General features: G+C 45.3%; 1 protein-coding gene across 1 annotated transcript in view; it reads left to right on the top strand.

Annotated features, from left to right (window-relative positions):
• Positions 1-18,370, top strand: part of LOC135369158 (uncharacterized) — a 50,219-nt gene that overhangs the window by 906 nt on the left and 30,943 nt on the right. The gene's annotated exons all lie outside the window — the stretch shown is intronic.

Genomic DNA, 18,370 nt, shown 5'->3' with positions numbered 1-18,370 from the left:
CCTGTCACTTGAACGTGGTGCACGACCACGTAATCGGTTCTTGCTCGGCATCCTGCCTTTGTCTTACTCTTGGGAAAGCTTACGATGTGAAGAAAAGAACGTGGCTCGCTGTGAATGCAAATTGTGACGGCCTTTTGCGTGGTCGAGGTAGGAAGTCCCCGGACATGGGGTGTTGTCCCGTGCGCACATGGGAAATGCATATTCGTCTGTATGAGGAAAACCTAGGGCAAGTCACAGAAGAATGTTCTTCAAGAATGTGCACAGTTCCATGAGAATCATGGAAACGGATGTGGTTGGCTGGTGTGGAGACTGCTGTGCTAGCCAGGATTCACAATTTTTTCCCTTTTACACGTCTCAAATTCCACGTCGCTTGCAATTGAATCCTTACTACATCGTCTTCGACTGAACGTACCTCCCGTTCGCACCTTTCGCTGCGAGGAATGGTGAAAAGTGAATTCTCAAAACTGTCGATCAAGCGGCCAAGCAAGGAACGCAAAACACGTCTTGCTTTACTGCTCTCGATATAGTTCACATCTGCGTGCTGCATCTCGATCTTCGCGCTGCCCTTGACCGTGTACGCCATCGTCCATTACTCTCGAGGAAGCTCTGGCGGTTCGGCCCGACGTGGTAATGCGACGGCCGATCGGCGTCCTTGATAATTTTGTTACACTTTCTTCAACTTTTCTCCTTATAATTGCTAGCCAGCTATTAGTCGCATAATCGCTTGCTAAATTGCAATTGATAAGTTGCTTAATTAATATATATCGCACTCTTCCCCTTACACACGCAGTGTACACATACATATATTTTTATTGCGTTCACACGTAAAGTGATTCAGAGTAGCCGCATCCTAGATTGCAGAAGCCAACATCTCAATGCTTTTCCGGCTATAGCTTACCTTACCTTACCTTGGAATCCATATCGTATCATAGCGACGTGCTTTCGCCCTAGTCCCAGGTTGGTCTGAACTCTGCCTGTACAAAATTGGCGACATCGTGAAACCCTTTTGCTGGCCGCCCTCTCCGAAAGATTGGCGTGGAGCTATAGATAAAGCCGAGGACACAGCAGGTCAGCATATTCCGCTGCTTCATGGGATTTTCGTTGACCACAAGTGATCAGGGATAAATGGTTGTGCTGTAATAGTGTCATGTGCGTGGGTAATGCTGACAAGATCTTACCTACTGTCAGTAGCAGATAGGAAGTTACTTAATGAATGTATTGTGAAATTTTCACTTTGCATTGTCATAAGGAAAGAAGTGACTAAGTCCTCGGGGAAGGCGGTTTCGATGTTGCTTCGTTTCCATAGTTTATATGAGAAACTGCTTTACATGTATCGTAATATTACGCTGATTATTAAAGTAGTATAGAACGCAGTACTGTCAGAAGCCTTCGCTTTGCCTCCGTTGTACACAAATCTATAAATTTTCGGTGGCCGAACATCGAATTTCTCTTAAGAGATAGCTTCACCGCATAACGCGTTCCTCACACAGGAATTATTCCTGCTTTGTATTCTACATCACCTGTTCTGCCCCCTGATCTGTTGAATACGGGAGATCTACGCATTTTATGATAGTGAGCTTAGTTAGGTTGTTTGTAAAAAAAAAAAAGGCCCTGTACTTTCCGCAAATACCAGGAATGATAACAGAATCATTCTGCGCATTGCTTGGGATTCGCCACATAACACCGTCTGGTCAGTCAGAATGATGTCGTTCTATAGTCAGAATATGTTTATTAAACATTCGGATACAGGTTGCGGATTCGGATACATCGCATGCCGTTCTACGTCTAGATATATAGGAAACACGAAGCGTGTGTCTCTTTTGGACACATTCGCTGAACTTATGAACGCCCTTCATTTCTCTCGAGCCCGGTCTTCCCCTGGTCCGGACGACATATCATATCTGGCGCTCCGTAACTTGGATGAGCAGTCACGGGGGTGTCTTCGGTCAGCTTTGAATGCATCCTGGAGGAAGGAATGCATCCTGCCCGAAGCCTGGAAACGCGCACGCGTCGTTCCCGTGCTGAAACCAGGCAAGATGCCTTCACAATTGTCCTCATTTAGGCCGGTAAACCTATCCAGTTGCGTAGGGAAGCTGTTGGAGCGCATGATACAGACTTGAATTCACAGGCTTGAATGGTGGCTCGAAAAGAGATCCTTTTTTCCCAAAGAAATGTCGGGTTTCCGTCAGTACCGCTCAGCGCTGGATTCCATCATGGACTTGGTGTCCGCAGCACAGGAAGCAATGGTCCGAAAATGATAATCGTGGCTGTATTCCTCGATGTGAAACGGGCGTATGGTACCGTCAGTCGCATTTTCATCCTAGACATGCTTACTTGTGCTTCTTTGCCATTAAGGGCCATGCGTTGGATCACGGATTTCCTTCGCGGTATAGGTCCCTGTTTATCCGCACTGCTGAGGGAGATACTGCGCCTGTTCCTGCCCTGCGGGGTCATCATATAGCTTCAGCCCACTCTATCATCTTGCCCAAAGGTGATCGTCAGGCCCTCGTCCGTGCTCTCTCTGCAAACAAGATAAGATCACGGTGGCTGCATGACATTACACCCTACTCTCTGCTCCACGCAGTGGATCCTTCTCTTTCACTGTCGCTTCCTTATCGCCTTCCGTGACACTACGCATCCCTTCTTCACCGTATGCGGCTGAATGTTGCATTCACACCAGTTATGAGGCAGCGTCTTTGCCGTGCGCCCTCGGACCTTTGTGCAGCATGCAGTGTGCGTGCAGACCTGCACCACCTACTTATGGACTGCCCGGACTACCAGCGGGAGCGTGCGATCTTGCAGCACGAACTGCATGCGATCGATCATCGCCCATTTACCATAGGCAAGGTGCTGGGCCCATGGTCCAGTCCAGCTCATACACGCCAAGGTCTGCATCACCTTTGGGACTTCCTGTCATCAACAGGCTTCTCCACACTGCTTTGATTACCGGACCCCTTATCATATCCATCATCATCTCTCATCACGTACAAGTGGCACTGGGGCAGCGCCCAGCCTGCTGGCCCGCATCAGCCCCATCTCATCATCGTATCTCTATTTGTGTGTGTGTGTGTGTTGGACACATTATGCAAAATGCCAAGTGTGGGAAATAGGCGAATCCGTGCCATGTTAAGCGAATCAGGCAAAAGAACGATATTCGGGTTGATGGTTGGCAAGGAGTGTGGTCAAATTCTGTTTGAAGCGTACACTCTAAAAGGAACGTTTCACCGCAACACAGAATGAGATTGTTCGCTTTCGCTTTCCTGATTTCATGGAAATGGGAGGCATATGCCTTTTTCTATTACTTTACGTATTTCCTAAGTATTGCAAAGAAGGCGTATACCCTGAAATGAAAAGCGATAACTTGCGCTTGACGATATTGAGCGCAGTGACTGACGCAGGGCGTGTTATGCGGCCAAGTACTGTTTTCAGAACGCAGGACGAGATAGAAGGGAAAGTAAGCTTTCGAGTAGGAAACTGATTAATAGTAATTTTTAAGGGTATGCGGGATAGAAAAATACATATGTAAGAACCACTCTGAAGTATGTCTAATAACGCGACCACAACAACAATTTTATTTGAGATCACGAGTGGGGAGTTTCATCGGTTGGGGCGATACTCTACCCCATTACTGGTTCTGATGTGGGGAATGAAACAAGTAGCCCACACAAGGATCGATAATAATTCACAATAAGAATCATATTGTGTCCATAAAGGTAAAAAGAGCTTTGAGGGCAGAGCGCTGGTGGGCTGGATTTGAGAGAGAGAGAGAGAGAGAGGGGGGGGGGAGAGAGTCCAACTGAATAAGAGGCCCGGAGGGAGCGGTTCAGGGAGGTTGGTGGTGTGGGTAATGATTTCACCTCATACCAACATTCCGAATGATATCACTCTGTCTCCTGTCCTCAACACTTCAGGTGACAGAACTATATTATTCGAAATTATGGTTGGCTGGAAACGTGTTATGTTGTGAGTTTCCGGTTTAACAGCGTACGTACTCTAAAAAGTGAACTTCACCCGAGAACGAACTGTGTGCCGAGCATCGCGCCGAGTGATAGAGCTATCGCTTCCCATTTGTCGAGAGCCATTATAGAAATATGTTAAGTGTTATAAAAATGCGCACGGCTCCGTGTCCTACAAAACGGGAAAGACAACCCGAATCGGTAAAACGGCATATAGACATGCAAGCTGGTAAAGAAACTTCATGGCAAATAAGCCTGGGCTCTGGGCGAACACTGAAGACCGCACGGCGAGACATCTCCCGAATGAACGTCACAATAAAAGTTCATTAAGTTACACATACCTTGAACTGGTTTCTGGGATTGGAGTTCGTCGCCTCTGAACAGGATATGAGCTTATTTTTTATGTATAAACATTAAGCATTTAAACGACATTCTATCCATCATCATAAACATTCCCGAAAATCTGTAGCCAATACGATAAATCAGGAAGCATTGTCAGAGGGGAAGGACAATCGGAACTACGATCTCACTGTTCTGAACAACCTCTCTGTGCGTCTCCTTCCGAGGCGTTGACCCTTGAGGTCTTCAAAATAGAAGCGCTCAGCCGCACTATATTCTAACTTGGAAATTCCAGATGACGTACTATGTCTGACGCTTGACCCACTGTATGCCTACAAATATGCAAGCGCCTACTCAAAATGCATGTACGGAATCCTACATTATAATGACTCCCAGTTATAGGAGTGAAAAGAAAAGTAGAGAGGAAAGGCTGTGGTGGAGCTTGCGGGTGGGTTTCGTCTATGAATAAAGCTTTTACATTCTTCTGGCTTGCCATATATTCCTTCCCTCAGAGCAAAGCTTAGCCGAAAGCTAATGGATTACTCGGTAATTCGTTACCCAAAGAAAGTAATCATACCACTTGAAAAAATTTCTTGTCGGAAGACTAATCGACTGCGCGAAAAAGTAATTTACCACTAGTAACGCAATTGCTTGTAACGACATACGTAGAAGTCTGGAAAAGAGGGTATCGGAGAACGAAGGAGCGTCGTGACGCAACGTGGTCCCTGGCACGTGACTCGTGACGTACAGCGGCACATCTCAAGCAGGTATAGGCACCGTGCAGTAGATTTTCTTTCGGTGCCAGCGCCCCCTAGAGGCAAACGCGCCATAAACGCTCGGTACCAGTCAGCAGCGTGAAGCAGCGTTGGGTCAGTTTCGACATTCGAAAGTAGCAATTCATTTGAAACTACCTACATCCAAAGTAAAATAAGAAGAAAGCTATAATTCCCGAATATGTGAAAAGATGGTTAGGAACAACTTTTATTTTAAAACAAGACTTTTGTGCAGAGCCTGTACATGATGACGTTCAAGCTCTGCACGAAAGGCTTGTTTTACGGTTTTAAATAAAGGTTGCTCCTAACCGTCTTCTCCTTATTGTTGTACTTCACAGAAACGCGGGATTTTGATATCACCGTCATCGGCTTTGTTGTAATTCCCAGATATGTGGAAAAGGATGTGGAGTTCAGTGACCAGTTGAGCACTTAACTGCGGACTTATAAAGCAGCAACAAGCATGAAACAATTACAAAGTACGTCGTCCTTTCAGCAGGATGAATAAATATGATGGACTAAAATTAAAGCTTCTATGTGTCACACACGAGTAATCATCGCATATACTCGGACCCAAATTTTGAGGCTGTAATGCAGGGGGAATACTTTTGTCAGGGAAACAAAAACGCCTTATCCTGAAAGAGCAACATATGTGTGAATAGAGTGCCGCAAGCTGGGGAACTAGTGCTGCTATGACCGGTAATCGGAGTGCGTGGGCCCTGCTCATCCCACTGTTCTTGCTTCTTCTTCTTCAACCAGCTGACTCATCAGCACGTTGCGCCGTCCAGTTCAGAGAAGAGAAAGAAACGGAAAAAGAGTAATTCCTCAGTGCGATCCTCGGGTACTGGAAGTCTAATTCCGGTCAAATGGGAACTTAACTGGAAGCAAAAAGGAGATATTTGTCCATGCTAGTTAATGATTAAAGATGGAAGTCACTGAAAAGGTTAGCCAGCTGTAGGACTCGAACCCACATCTTGACCGACCCTTGAGGCTTTGTATGTATTTGTCCTATCCGTGTTCCAGCCTCAGAACATCAATTGTCTCATGATACTTACGCAGTTATCTTGCATGTTCCACGCGCGAAAACTTCTCCCGGGAGATATTTTACGTGCGGGGAAATGCCCTCTCTCCTCCCCTCTCCCATAGAAGTGTTCTGACGGGTTAATAGGGCCAAAACCGACATGGAAAATTCGGAACACGGAACCGTACGCTCTAAAACCCGACACGCGAAGGCGTAGATACGGCGCGCCAGTACCAGGACCTTACACTCGGTACCCTTTATTGTAACTTTTAGCAATGTGTAACCTTTATATAGACGTAGATTTCCAAATATGGTAGGAGAATGTGCTCTAGATCTTCTAAAGCACCGCATGACAGCATCTGGGAGAGTCAACTTGTCTCGAGCGGTAGTGCCACTGAGCTCTAAAAGCCACACCGAGTCGCATCAGACGAATTAATGCTGCCTCTTAATAAGTGATGTTTCGTGGCATGCGGAAACGGAGCGTTGGATCAACTCTTCTCAGCATAGATGGGGGGGGGGGGGGGGAGAATGTCAGTTGTTCATTGACGGGAAGCCAGGGGTGTCACAAGGCGTCGAAGAATGGAACGGCGGTCTCCTCTCAGCAGTGCAATACTTCTTCGCCTCCTGGAGGGGAGAGCTGCGTCTGTCGGCCTGTTCATTCCACACGACACTACAATAGGCCGGAACCTACTGGAGAGCCATCCTGTGTCCTGCTTGGTACACAAGGTGGTAAGCTCTCCAGACATTCGTCACTGGGATGCGCATGAGCCTCGTATGCCGCAATTTTCAATAGCTTGCAGTGCAGATTCTGAGTCAGTGAAGACTATAACGGAAGAATAACGGAAGAAGTGCAAGGGAGCAGGCGAGCTGGTACATGATAATACGAAGGGAACCCCGAGACAGGGGAAAGAAAACACGAAACACACACGATCTCAGACACAGCAACCCCTTTACTGCAATACTTTTACTCACAGTAAAAGGGTTGCTGTGTCTGAGATCGTGTGTGTTTCGTGTTTTCTTTCCCCTGTCTCTGGGTTCCCTTCGTATTATCAGTGAAGACTACCCATTCCCGCGGGGTAAAGTCAATGATGTGCTGAAGAAAGAAAAGGATCGATTTCCGCAGCTGTTGATGAGGTTGGATGCAAAAGGCGTCGTCCTTGCACTACGCCTTCGGATGGTGGCCGAGACTGGGAGGTACGCGGGTTCGAATCCAGGTGCCGGCTGTGCTATCAGGAGTTTTTCCTGGGTTTTCCTCGGACGCTTTCAGACATATGTCGGCACAGTTCCCTTAGAAGTCGGCCCCGGACGCACATTCCCCCAAGGCGTCAGTCGCGTGGCGTTGCTCATCTCTGTGAGGCCGACAACGGCATGCCCTTTCACCAGCACTACCACCACCAGCTTCGGATGGTGTGAGGAATGCCGAGGCGGAATTGCAGTTTCTGGATGCGTTATCTGCTGCTGCAGATGTAGAAAACTTCTCGTCTACCAGGGCATAAAAACGGGCTCGAAGGATTGACAGGGAACCTGATCCCTTCGTTCCAGAAGGTTCGGAAGACTAACGAAGGCGGGGGTACGAGCAGCGTATGACCCGGTTAGAGGTATAATAATGCCCTGGCTTTGCGAACATATTAAGTACCTACGTTAAAGTTGTTTATAACTAGGGTTCGTGGTTTTCGGCATTTTCCGAAAAATGCCGGAAAACACCCCCCGAATGATTTTTTTCAGATTCGGAATATTCCGAAAAAATCCGAATTTCTCGTATCTTGACAGCTGCCATTCCTGGAACCGCAAAGGGAAATCCCCTTGGAATCTCCCGTTGTCGACTATTTCTCGAGCTCGGTATTATCTTCGGGCTGTGCCCTGACCTCAGCTCTGTTGTGCGGTCGGTGACCGCCTTTTGGCAGCACACGTACTTAGTGACACACCTACCTTTAGTGAATTTACTATTCAGAACCTTTGTGGTCTGTTGTTGTCCGGTTAAAAAGAGATCACGAGTGTACGGAGCTCCCAAACGGTTTCAAAAGCCGATCGCTCATCCCCTGCCCTAGCCTTCTAGTTCATTTTTGTGTTGTTTGTATTCCTCTATCTACTCCCTTCCAGTCACGACTTGGAGTGACCCTTGTTTCCGTTCGTGAGGCACTTCAAGGCACTTCGAGGCACTTCACTGTATGAGGACTTATTCTTATTTGTTCTACGAGATGAATCTCGTATGGATGATATAAAGCGCGAGTTTTTCGAATATGCTGTATGCCCTGCCCCTCACTGGTGGATATATCTCCTATTCAGTTTTGGACGACCCGTTCCAGCACATGGCCTTCGTTATCGCAGTGCGCCTTAAGCATACTGGCTATTCCTGTTTCTAGCGCTTATGTTGAGCGCGCGTTCTCTAAACTGCGTGTTATTAATCGCAAGGAGCGAGCCGCTGTGACAGATGCGAGCATGATGATGTACGCTTGCTATTACAACAAGAGGTAGTCTCCTTGTTTGCTGGTTTGGCACAGGCAATAAAAGACATTGTTAATGAAACCATGAATCGATTCACTTCTTTTCGGTTCGTTGTTACTTCGCGCGCAAAATAGGCTTTCCTTCATGCGAAATTACTAGATGCCCGTATTCGTGCATTTATTTTTTGGGCGGAATATAGATGCCGAAAAAATCCGATTTATAGTTCCCCATATAAATGCCGATAAACACCCCCCGAATTGGGTTGAAAATAAATGCCGAAAACCACAAACCCTATTTATAACGTTCGGAGTTAGTTCAGCGGAATCATATCTCCTTCCAGCGCTAAGGGCTCGGCGTCTTCCTACCCTAATCTAATCTGTCCACATTGTACTTCATCTCATCAGAGAAAATCCTGAGCAAGCACCAAATAATTGCGGGTGCAGACATCATATTATCCTATTAACCGAGCTGCAGGTAAACCTTTTCATTTTGTTATTCTTCTTGTGTAACGTTAGTGAGGTTCAACGGCCATAGGAACTTCGGCCAGGGTTGAACCGGGCGAGCCATCCTAAACGGTCTCATATTCTTCATAGTTTTCTAAAGGGTACTAACTAGTAAAATGCGGTTTGAGTTTCCACACACGTGACGTGATGTAGCGGTTGTGTTTTACGTGTACTGCTCCGGGTTTCGGGGGCAAAAAGATCGGTGGTGTTTTCGACTACTCAGAGCTAGTAAAGAAGCGCTGATTGGCCGTGAGAATGATTAGCACGTGGAACAGATATCCCTTATGTCCTCACTCCCAAATAGAAGGGAAAGTGCAAGATGTATTTTTTATTTATTTCGTCTTCCCGTTTTAAGAGTATACCTATTTCGCCCTATATCCTCCATTACATTATAAAAACAGAGCCTTCACCGCATAGCACGCTCCCAACCGACCATCATCCTGAATGTCTCAAGCGCGTTAATGATGTTGCTGCTATACTATAGCCATAGTGCACCAGCTTGTTCTTGCTTACACAAAAATGGCCGTGGATCACGGATGGAGGTTGACCACCACCAACTACTACTACATGGATGACGATTTCATTAGGTTATTCACCGCAACAATTGCGGTACTATACCGAGCTACACAGCTACATGGGTAAACCAGGCTATATAACTATGTAAAATTGATGTATAGCTATGAACCAGTATGTACGTTCCCTTCTGCATTCTTTAACTTCATCGTCGCCACCCGTGATCGACGTCCTTTGCTAACAGCACGACAGCTGTGTGATAATCTGTCGTTGGCAGAGATTTTCGCGTTGACGTCCCGCGTGACAAACGACGTGGCAATCAGGACGCACGCCTCAGTGACTATCTCTTCCCTACTATCTATTCTGTTGGGCTGAGTTGCTTCGAAGCTGCCCCGCATTCCCGCAGGGAAAAATATAATATAATAAAAGCTCGTGCCATGACAGGTGATGGAATATGTTACTTTTAGTAAAAATGGGTTGGTTTATTATTATAGGTCGACGCAAATAAGCGCGAAACATAAATATTATTTCCAATGCGTTTGAGCGACACTTCACATTTCGTTAGCTTTCTGAGCTCGGGAGCTGAAAATTGTAAACTGTGTAGAAATTAATTACGCCTCGTCTAGAGTGAGGGCTAATATCCCGCTTACGGCCACAAACAACCGACTATACGTTCCTGCCTACGAAGGGAGTGAAACGTAGACTAAGATTATCTTGGTCCCCGTCTGCTTACGTGCAGCTTCTACTATTTGCCGCCGAATGCGGGTCACTGACCGATATTCAATCTGACCTGCAGTATACGCGCAGACCGCCTGTGGCTGAAGTCGCAATTCCACTTGCATTTTCGGACTGCTTGACCGGGCAAGGTATATAATGTACGGTTCGGAAACGAGGAACATGCCGGTTTCTCACATTGTCATGGGGGGGGGGGGGGGGGGTGAAGAGAACTGCGCCTTACGCTAACGGAGAGCACGGCTTATATGCGTAACAGGTTTTGGAGCAACAATTCGTTGGCACGCGGCGCGCAAAACCGTTGGCCTTAATATCCGAGAAAAGAAAGCTGAACAAAAAAGAGAATTCGAGTAAATGAGAGAAAGGAGTCTGGGCGAAACGGAGGGAGCCTCCAGGCAGAATGGCATGTAAAAAGAAAAAGAAGGGCCAGAGAGGAGCTTCGGCGAAGACTTCCCGACACAACTCACCGATGGCAGCAACATTGCTCTTTCCTACCGAGGGTAGCGAAGATAATACGTGCTATATCTTGGTGTTGGTGAAGGAAAGGTGCGGAGCTCTAGACCGCCGGGACCCGGTTTCACCAACAACGAGATCAAGGGTTGCTAAAATTTGAAGTTAACACTCAACCCTTTTGTCACAGGCGTTAATTCGTATCATGATGAATGCTGCAGCGACAATAACTCCTCCCATCGACAAGTTAAGGAAGCATACGCTCTTAAACATGAACTGTCTCGAATGATATCGTTATCTGCCCTGATTTGTTGAAAACGAGAGGCGTACGGCATTTTCGTGACACTTATGCTGTTGATAATTGCCATAAAAAGCGTATGCCTCCTGTTTTCAACAAATTGAGGCAGATAACGATATCAACAGAGAGGATGATTGGCTAGGAGCGTGCTATGCGGTGAAGTTCATTTCTAAAAGTGTGTAGCATGCAGCCGTTTGGTTGGAATCGTTCGCATATCTTTGTGCGTTGTTGGGCGCGGTGCAGGCTCTTCCTCTAGGTAAATTGTAGCGATTTTCCAAGCAGCAATGTCGAAAGGCGAAGGAGATTATTGGTATCCGGGAATTTTTATAATGTAAAAGAAGAAATATTCGGGTCACATCTAGCGACCTCAGGAAAGCGCGTACACTCTTACAAAAAAAGGTGGAGTATGTATAGTTAAACCTTTTAGGAGGTAATAGTTGTCGCATATGTTGTGCCTAAAATGTTTCAAAGTTCTACTGCTACCTACGAGTGATAGGGTTACCGCTTCTGATTCGGTGACCAAGAGGGGCGTACGCCTTTTTGTAGCAATTTGGATATATGTAGGGTTTGTGGTTTTCGGCATTTATTTTCAACCCAATTCGGGGGGTGTTTATCGGCATTTATATGGGGAACTATAAATCGGATTTTTTCGGCATCTATATTCCGCCCAAAAAATAAATGCCCGAATACGGGCATCTAGTAATTTCGCATGAAGGAAAGCCTATTTTGCGCGCGAAGTAACAACGAACCGAAAAGAAGTGAATCGATTCATGGTTTCATTAACAATGTCTTTTATTGCCTGTGCCAAACCAGCAAACAAGGAGACTACCTCTTGTTGTAATAGCAAGCGTACATCATCATGCTCGCATCTGTCACAGCGGCTCGCTCCTTGCGATTAATAACACGCAGTTTAGAGAACGCGCGCTCAACATAAGCGCTAGAAACAGGAATAGCCAGTATGCTTAAGGCGCACTGCGATAACGAAGGCCATGTGCTGGAACGGGTCGTCCAAAACTGAATAGGAGATATATCCACCAGTGAGGGGCAGGGCATACAGCATATTCGAAAAACTCGCGCTTTATATCATCCATACGAGATTCATCTCGTAGAACAAATAAGAATAAGTCCTCATACAGTGAAGTGCCTCGAAGTGCCTTGAAGTGCCTCACGAACGGAAACAAGGGTCACTCCAAGTCGTGACTGGAAGGGAGTAGATAGAGGAATACAAACAACACAAAAATGAACTAGAAGGCTAGGGCAGGGGATGAGCGATCGGCTTTTGAAACCGTTTGGGAGCTCCGTACACTCGTGATCTCTTTTTAACCGGACAACAACAGACCACAAAGGTTCTGAATAGTAAATTCACTAAAGGTAGGTGTGTCACTAAGTACGTGTGCTGCCAAAAGGCGGTCACCGACCGCACAACAGAGCTGAGGTCAGGGCACAGCCCGAAGATAATACCGAGCTCGAGAAATAGTCGACAACGGGAGATTCCAAGGGGATTTCCCTTTGCGGTTCCAGGAATGGCAGCTGTCAAGATACGAGAAATTCGGATTTTTTCGGAATATTCCGAATCTGAAAAAAATCATTCGGGGGGTGTTTTCCGGCATTTTTCGGAAAATGCCGAAAACCACGAACCCTAGATATATGGTAATTGATTTTACCACCCTTTTACACCCTTTATCAGACGCTATGTTGACCTAGGTGGTAACTATAGAAGTTACCACTTTTTCACACCCTTTTTTTTTAGAGTGTAGCGCAGTCAAGCCGACATATTTACCGGCTACACATAACTGCAGCTGCACCTGAAACTGCCTCAACTGTAAAGATGTCGTCATCATGCAAAATATTTTCGCTTTGCGATGAGTTATAGCTGCGCCATGAAATTTACAAAACCGGTCGGAGACAGCGGCCGCGGATGACTGACACGATCTACTCCACACACCAAAAAAATAAAAAGAAAAAGAAAAGGAAAAAGAAAAGCAGGAAAAATAAAAAAATCGATCATCGCGTGGCATGGAAAAGTACCTGTGCCTAAACTCACTGTATGTAGCCACGTGCTACATTCAGTGACTTTACCTGGCCGTGCCTCTTTTCCCCTTTGTTTCTTACACTCTTAAAAATGAACTTCACCACATAGCACGCTCCTAGCCAACCATCATCCCGGGTGATATCGTTCCCTTCCTTGATTTATTGAAAACGGGAGGCGTACGCCTTTTTGTGACACTTATGCAGAAATGTTAATCGTCACAAAAAGGCGTACGCCCCCCATTTTCCACAAATCATGTGAGAGAACGATGTCACTCGAGATTATGGTTGGCTTGGAGCGTGCTATGTGGTGAAGTTCATTTTTAAGAGTGTAGTTCCAGATCCGTGTATCCCTGTACAAGGGTCTGCTTTGTTCTCAGACACACGCGCCATCTATAGGCACTAGTTAGAGGGAGCTGTGGACCCTTGATCGACAGCGACAGCCGTGGCGATTTCATGCGTAAGGTCCTGGTACTGACGCGCCGTATCTATACATCTTCGCGTGCCGGGTTTTAGTGCGTACGGTTCCGCGTTCCGAATTTTCCATGTCGGTTTTGGCCCTATTAACCCGTGAGAACACTTCTGTGGGAGTAGGGAGGAGAGAGAACATTTCGCCGCACGTAAAATATCTCCCGGAAGAAGTTTTCGGGCGTGGAACATGCAAGCTAGATAACTGCGTAACTATCATGAGACAATTGATGTTCTGAGGCTGGAACACAGAACGGACAACTAGAATAGAATAGAAAGGACAAATTCATACAAATCCTCAAGGGTCGGTCAAGATGTGGGCTCGAGTCCTACAGCTGGCTAACCTTTTCAGTGACTTCCATCTTTCATCATTAACTAGCATGGACAAATATCTCCTTTTTGCTTCAAGTTAAGTTCCCATTTGACCGGAATTAGACTTCCAGTACCCGAGGATCGCACTGAGGAATTACTCTTTTTCCGTTTCTTTCTCTTCTCTGAACTGGACGGCGCAACGTGCTGATGAGTCAACTGGTTGAAGAAGAAGAAACATGAACAGGTGGGATGAGCAGGGCCCACGCACTCCGATTACCGGTCATAGCAACACTAGTTCCCCAGCTTGACGCACTCTATTCACACATATGTTGCTCCTTCAGGATAAGGCGTTTTTGTTTGTTCCCTGATAGAAGTATTCCCCCTGCATTACAGCCGCAAAATTTGGGTCCGAGTATATGCGATGATTACTGGTGTGTGACACACAGAAGCTTTAATTTTAGTCCATCATATTTATTCATCCTGCTGAAAGGACGACGTACTTTGTAATTGTTTCATATAAGTTGCTGCCTTATAAGTCCGCAGTTAGGTGCTGAACTGGTCACTGAACTCCACATCCCTTTCCACATACCCGGAAGTTACAACAAAGCCGATGAAGGCGATATCAAAATCCCGCGTTTCTGTGAAGTACAACAATAAGGAGAATACGGTTGGGAGCAACCTTTATTTAAAACCTTAAAACAAGCCTTTCGTGCAGAGCTTGAACTTCATACAGGCTCTGCACGAAAGTGTTATTTAAAAATAAAAGTTGTTCCTAACCATCTTTTCACATATTCGGGAAGGAAGAATTATAGGTTTCTTCTTATTTTTCTCTGGATGTAGGTAGTTTCAAATGAATTGCTGCTTTTCGAATGTCGAAACTGACCCAACGCTGCTTCACGCTGCTGACTGGTACCGAGCGTTTATGGCGCGTTTGTCTCTAGGGGGCGCTGGCACCGAAAGAAAAATCTACTGCACGGTGCCTATATCTGCTTGAGATGTGCCGCTGTACGTCACGAGTCACGTGCCAGGGACCACGTTGCGTCACGACGCTCCTTCGTTCTCCGATACCCTCTTTTCCAGACTTCTACGTAAGTCGTTACAAGCAATTGCGTTACTAGTGATAAATTACTTTTTCGAGTACTTTTGCGAGCAATCGATTAGTCTTCCGACAAGAAAATTTTTCAAGTAGTATGATTACTTTCTTTGGGTAACGAATTACCGAGTAATCCATTAGCTTTCGACTAAGCTTTGTTCTGAAGGAAGGAATATAAGGCAAGCCAGATGAATGTAGCAGCTTTATTCATAGACGAAACCCACCCGCAAGCTCCACCACAGCCTTTCCTATCTACTTTTCTTTTCACTCTTATAACTGGGAGTCATTATAATATAGGATTCCGTGCACGCATTTTGACTAGGTGCTTGCATATTTGTAGGTACAGTAGGTCAAGCGTCAGACATAGTACGTCATCTGGAATTTCCAAGTTAGAATATAGTGCGGCTGAGTGCTTCTATTTTGAAGACTTCAAGTGTCAACGCCTTGGAAGGAGATGCACAGAGAGGTTGTTCAGAACAGTGAGGTCGTAGTTCCGATTGCCCTTCCCCTCTGACAATGCCTCCTGATTTATCGTATTGGCTACAAATTTTCGAAGTGTAGTTATTTGCCACGAGGAGGTGGTGACGGTTCCGGCTTGCCGTGTTGACTCCGCACTCTCAGAACAGAACTTCACCGCATAGCACGTTGTCCGCTAACCATTGCCACGAATGATAGGGTTGCCGCTTCTCATTCGAAGAGTGAGGGGGCCGTACGCCTTTTTGTAGCAATTTCGATATATGATAACTGCTACAAAAAGGCGTACGCCCCTCTCTCTCTCTGTCTTCCACTCAGAAGCGATAACCCTATCATTCGTGGCAGTGGTCGGCGCAAAATGTGCTATGCGGTGAAGTTCTGTTCTGACTGTGCACTCGTGTGGGCAGCGTCACGGCTGTACAGCCAAACTCTTAAAAATGAACTTCACCGCATAGCGCGCTCCTAGCCAACCATCATCTCGAATGATATTGTTATCTGCCCTGACTTATCGAAAGAGGGAGGTGTACGCCTTTTTTGTGACACTTATGCTGTTCATAATTGTCACGAAAAAAGGGGTACGCCTCCCGTTTTCAGCATATCAGGGCAGATAACGATATCACTCGAGATTACGGTTGGCTAAGAGCGTGCTATGCGGTTAAGTTCAGAATGAATCAGAAATCAGAAAAATCAGAATCATAGAAATTAAGAGTGCAGAATGAAATGGTATCATGCGAGTTGAGAAGAAAGGGTTAGAGGCTAAAACCGCAAAAGGCTTACCGTTTGCTCTCTCCTTAAGTCAAGAACGATAATTAACCCCGAATAAGTGAATATGTCCACGCAAGTGACTTTAATGAACTAAAGCTCTCGTGTTTTCGTGCAGCTCTGTGTGGTTTCAGATTCAGATTTCAGATTTATTTGACAAACACAAAATTATATAAGAGGTTACAGCATACACTCTTAAAAATGAACTTCACCACCTAGCCTATTTTGTGCCGTACATAATGGCACAAAATAGGCTCCGCCTGTCGTTTTCAACAAATAGGGTGCGAGAACGCTGTCATTCGGGACGATGGTTGGCTAGCACGTGCTATGTGGTGAAGGTCATTTTTAAGAGTGTACATATAGGGGTCCCGTGGTTATCCACTAGTGTGGGGACCCCCGATGATTACAAATCTTGGCAAGAGACAACTCAGTTAACATTTAGAATAACAAAAACGATACAGGATTTACGATTAACATGAATAACAATGAACTAGAAAACACCTAACACATTTCTAGATCAAAATTTCCATGAAAACGTTACGTATTATGAACGAAATGATCGAGCATTTCTCTAAAGGAAGGAAATGTAGCTGTGTTTCTTATATTTTCGGGCACAGTATTCCACAGTTTCGATGAGAAGTAAATAAACCGAAAGACACCGTACTTTGTTCTGCATTTTGGTACTGAGAGAAGATTCAGGTGAGATGATCGAGTGAATGCAGTGTTAGTATTGTAGACGATGTCGATGTGTGACGTACAAACCTGGTTATGTAGTAATTTATACGTGAGTAACAAAGCGCGATGCGTCACATGTTTACCCACAGGTAAAATGTTTAACAAAGGTACAGGTGCCGGACGCTTTTATTGCGTCTAATCTTTATTATGGTTCTGATGCAGTTATTCTGGGCTACCTGGAGATTGTGTAGTGATGATTGGTAGGTTATGCCGTAGACAAGCCCACAGTATGATATTATCGAATGAATCAGTGAGTGGTAAACAATAAGTAGTGAGGACAAAGGAAATATGTCACGGAGCCTAAATAATACTGTGTTTGAAGAATAGATACTTTTACATAATGAATCAATGTGTTTTTCCCAGAAAAGTTTGTGATCAATGGTGATTCCGATATGTATGGTCCTATCAAAAAATCGTAGGTTTTTATTTTCTGTGGTGAGGCGTTTATTTTTAGGGTGGAAAATGATGCACGTTGTTTTATTGAAATTAGCTATGAGTTTATTTTGGATTAACCAACAGGATAGTTTAAGCATAACGTTGTTTGCAATGTTAACTCATCAACGCCTTTGATGGTTATAAAGAGGAAGGTGTCATAAGCGTACAGGACTGATTTACATGTTAAAATGGAAGGCGGACCATTGATGAATACAAGAAAGAGGAAATGACCTCAAATCGACCCTTGAGGTACACCTAACGAAGTGCTCCTGGTGTTCGAGTTAATTTGTTGAACGTTGACATATTGGCTTCTTCCTGTTAAATAGCTCTTTATTAAGGTTAGTGGTATGTCCCGCACTCCATATCGATAAAATTTGTGAAGAAGCAAGTCATGATTAACTAGATCAAAAGCTTTGGTTAATCTATGAAAATCCCCATAGTTAATAATTTATTTTCAGTGTTCCGTTTAATAGCTTCCGTTGTGTCTAATAATGCCATTTCAATCGATTTACTTTTACAAAGCCATATTGTTCAGGTGAAAGAAGCATGTCTAAATTGAAATAGTGTGGTAGGTAAGTGTTGTAAATAGGTTTGCCGGGCTGAATTGAGTGTAGAGAGGAACGGAACGACCAATGGAAATACGTTCAGAGTACATTGAAGCCAACGTAAGCTTTTTTGCACTGCTACTGCCAGTAGAGTTCGCCGTAACATCTGCTTTTAGAATGGGGCATGGTGGATGGTCTCCCAGCCGCTGTGTGTCAGTAGATACAGAGGAACTGCTTCTGACTGTTTATTTTCGTGTCTATCATCTCTCCCATGACACCAGCTGCAAGCTTTCTAATCCCTCGAAATGCGACTCTATTTTTACAGTAGTCCCCTTTTGAGATAGTCACTTAGTTCGTGTAGGTGATGTGTGTTCAATCAGAGAAACGTCGGCCTATATCTGTCATTTCGTACCGGTTTGAAGTGGACGATAAGCTGTTCTTTGTTGCAGCCTATAGATCGAAGGAGGATTATTTTTTAACAACTAAAAAGA

The sequence above is a fragment of the Ornithodoros turicata genome, chromosome 9, assembly GCF_037126465.1.
Source record: "Ornithodoros turicata isolate Travis chromosome 9, ASM3712646v1, whole genome shotgun sequence".
Taxonomy (NCBI): Eukaryota; Metazoa; Arthropoda; class Arachnida; order Ixodida; family Argasidae; genus Ornithodoros; species Ornithodoros turicata.
This window is presented reverse-complemented; position numbering and strand designations above follow the sequence as displayed.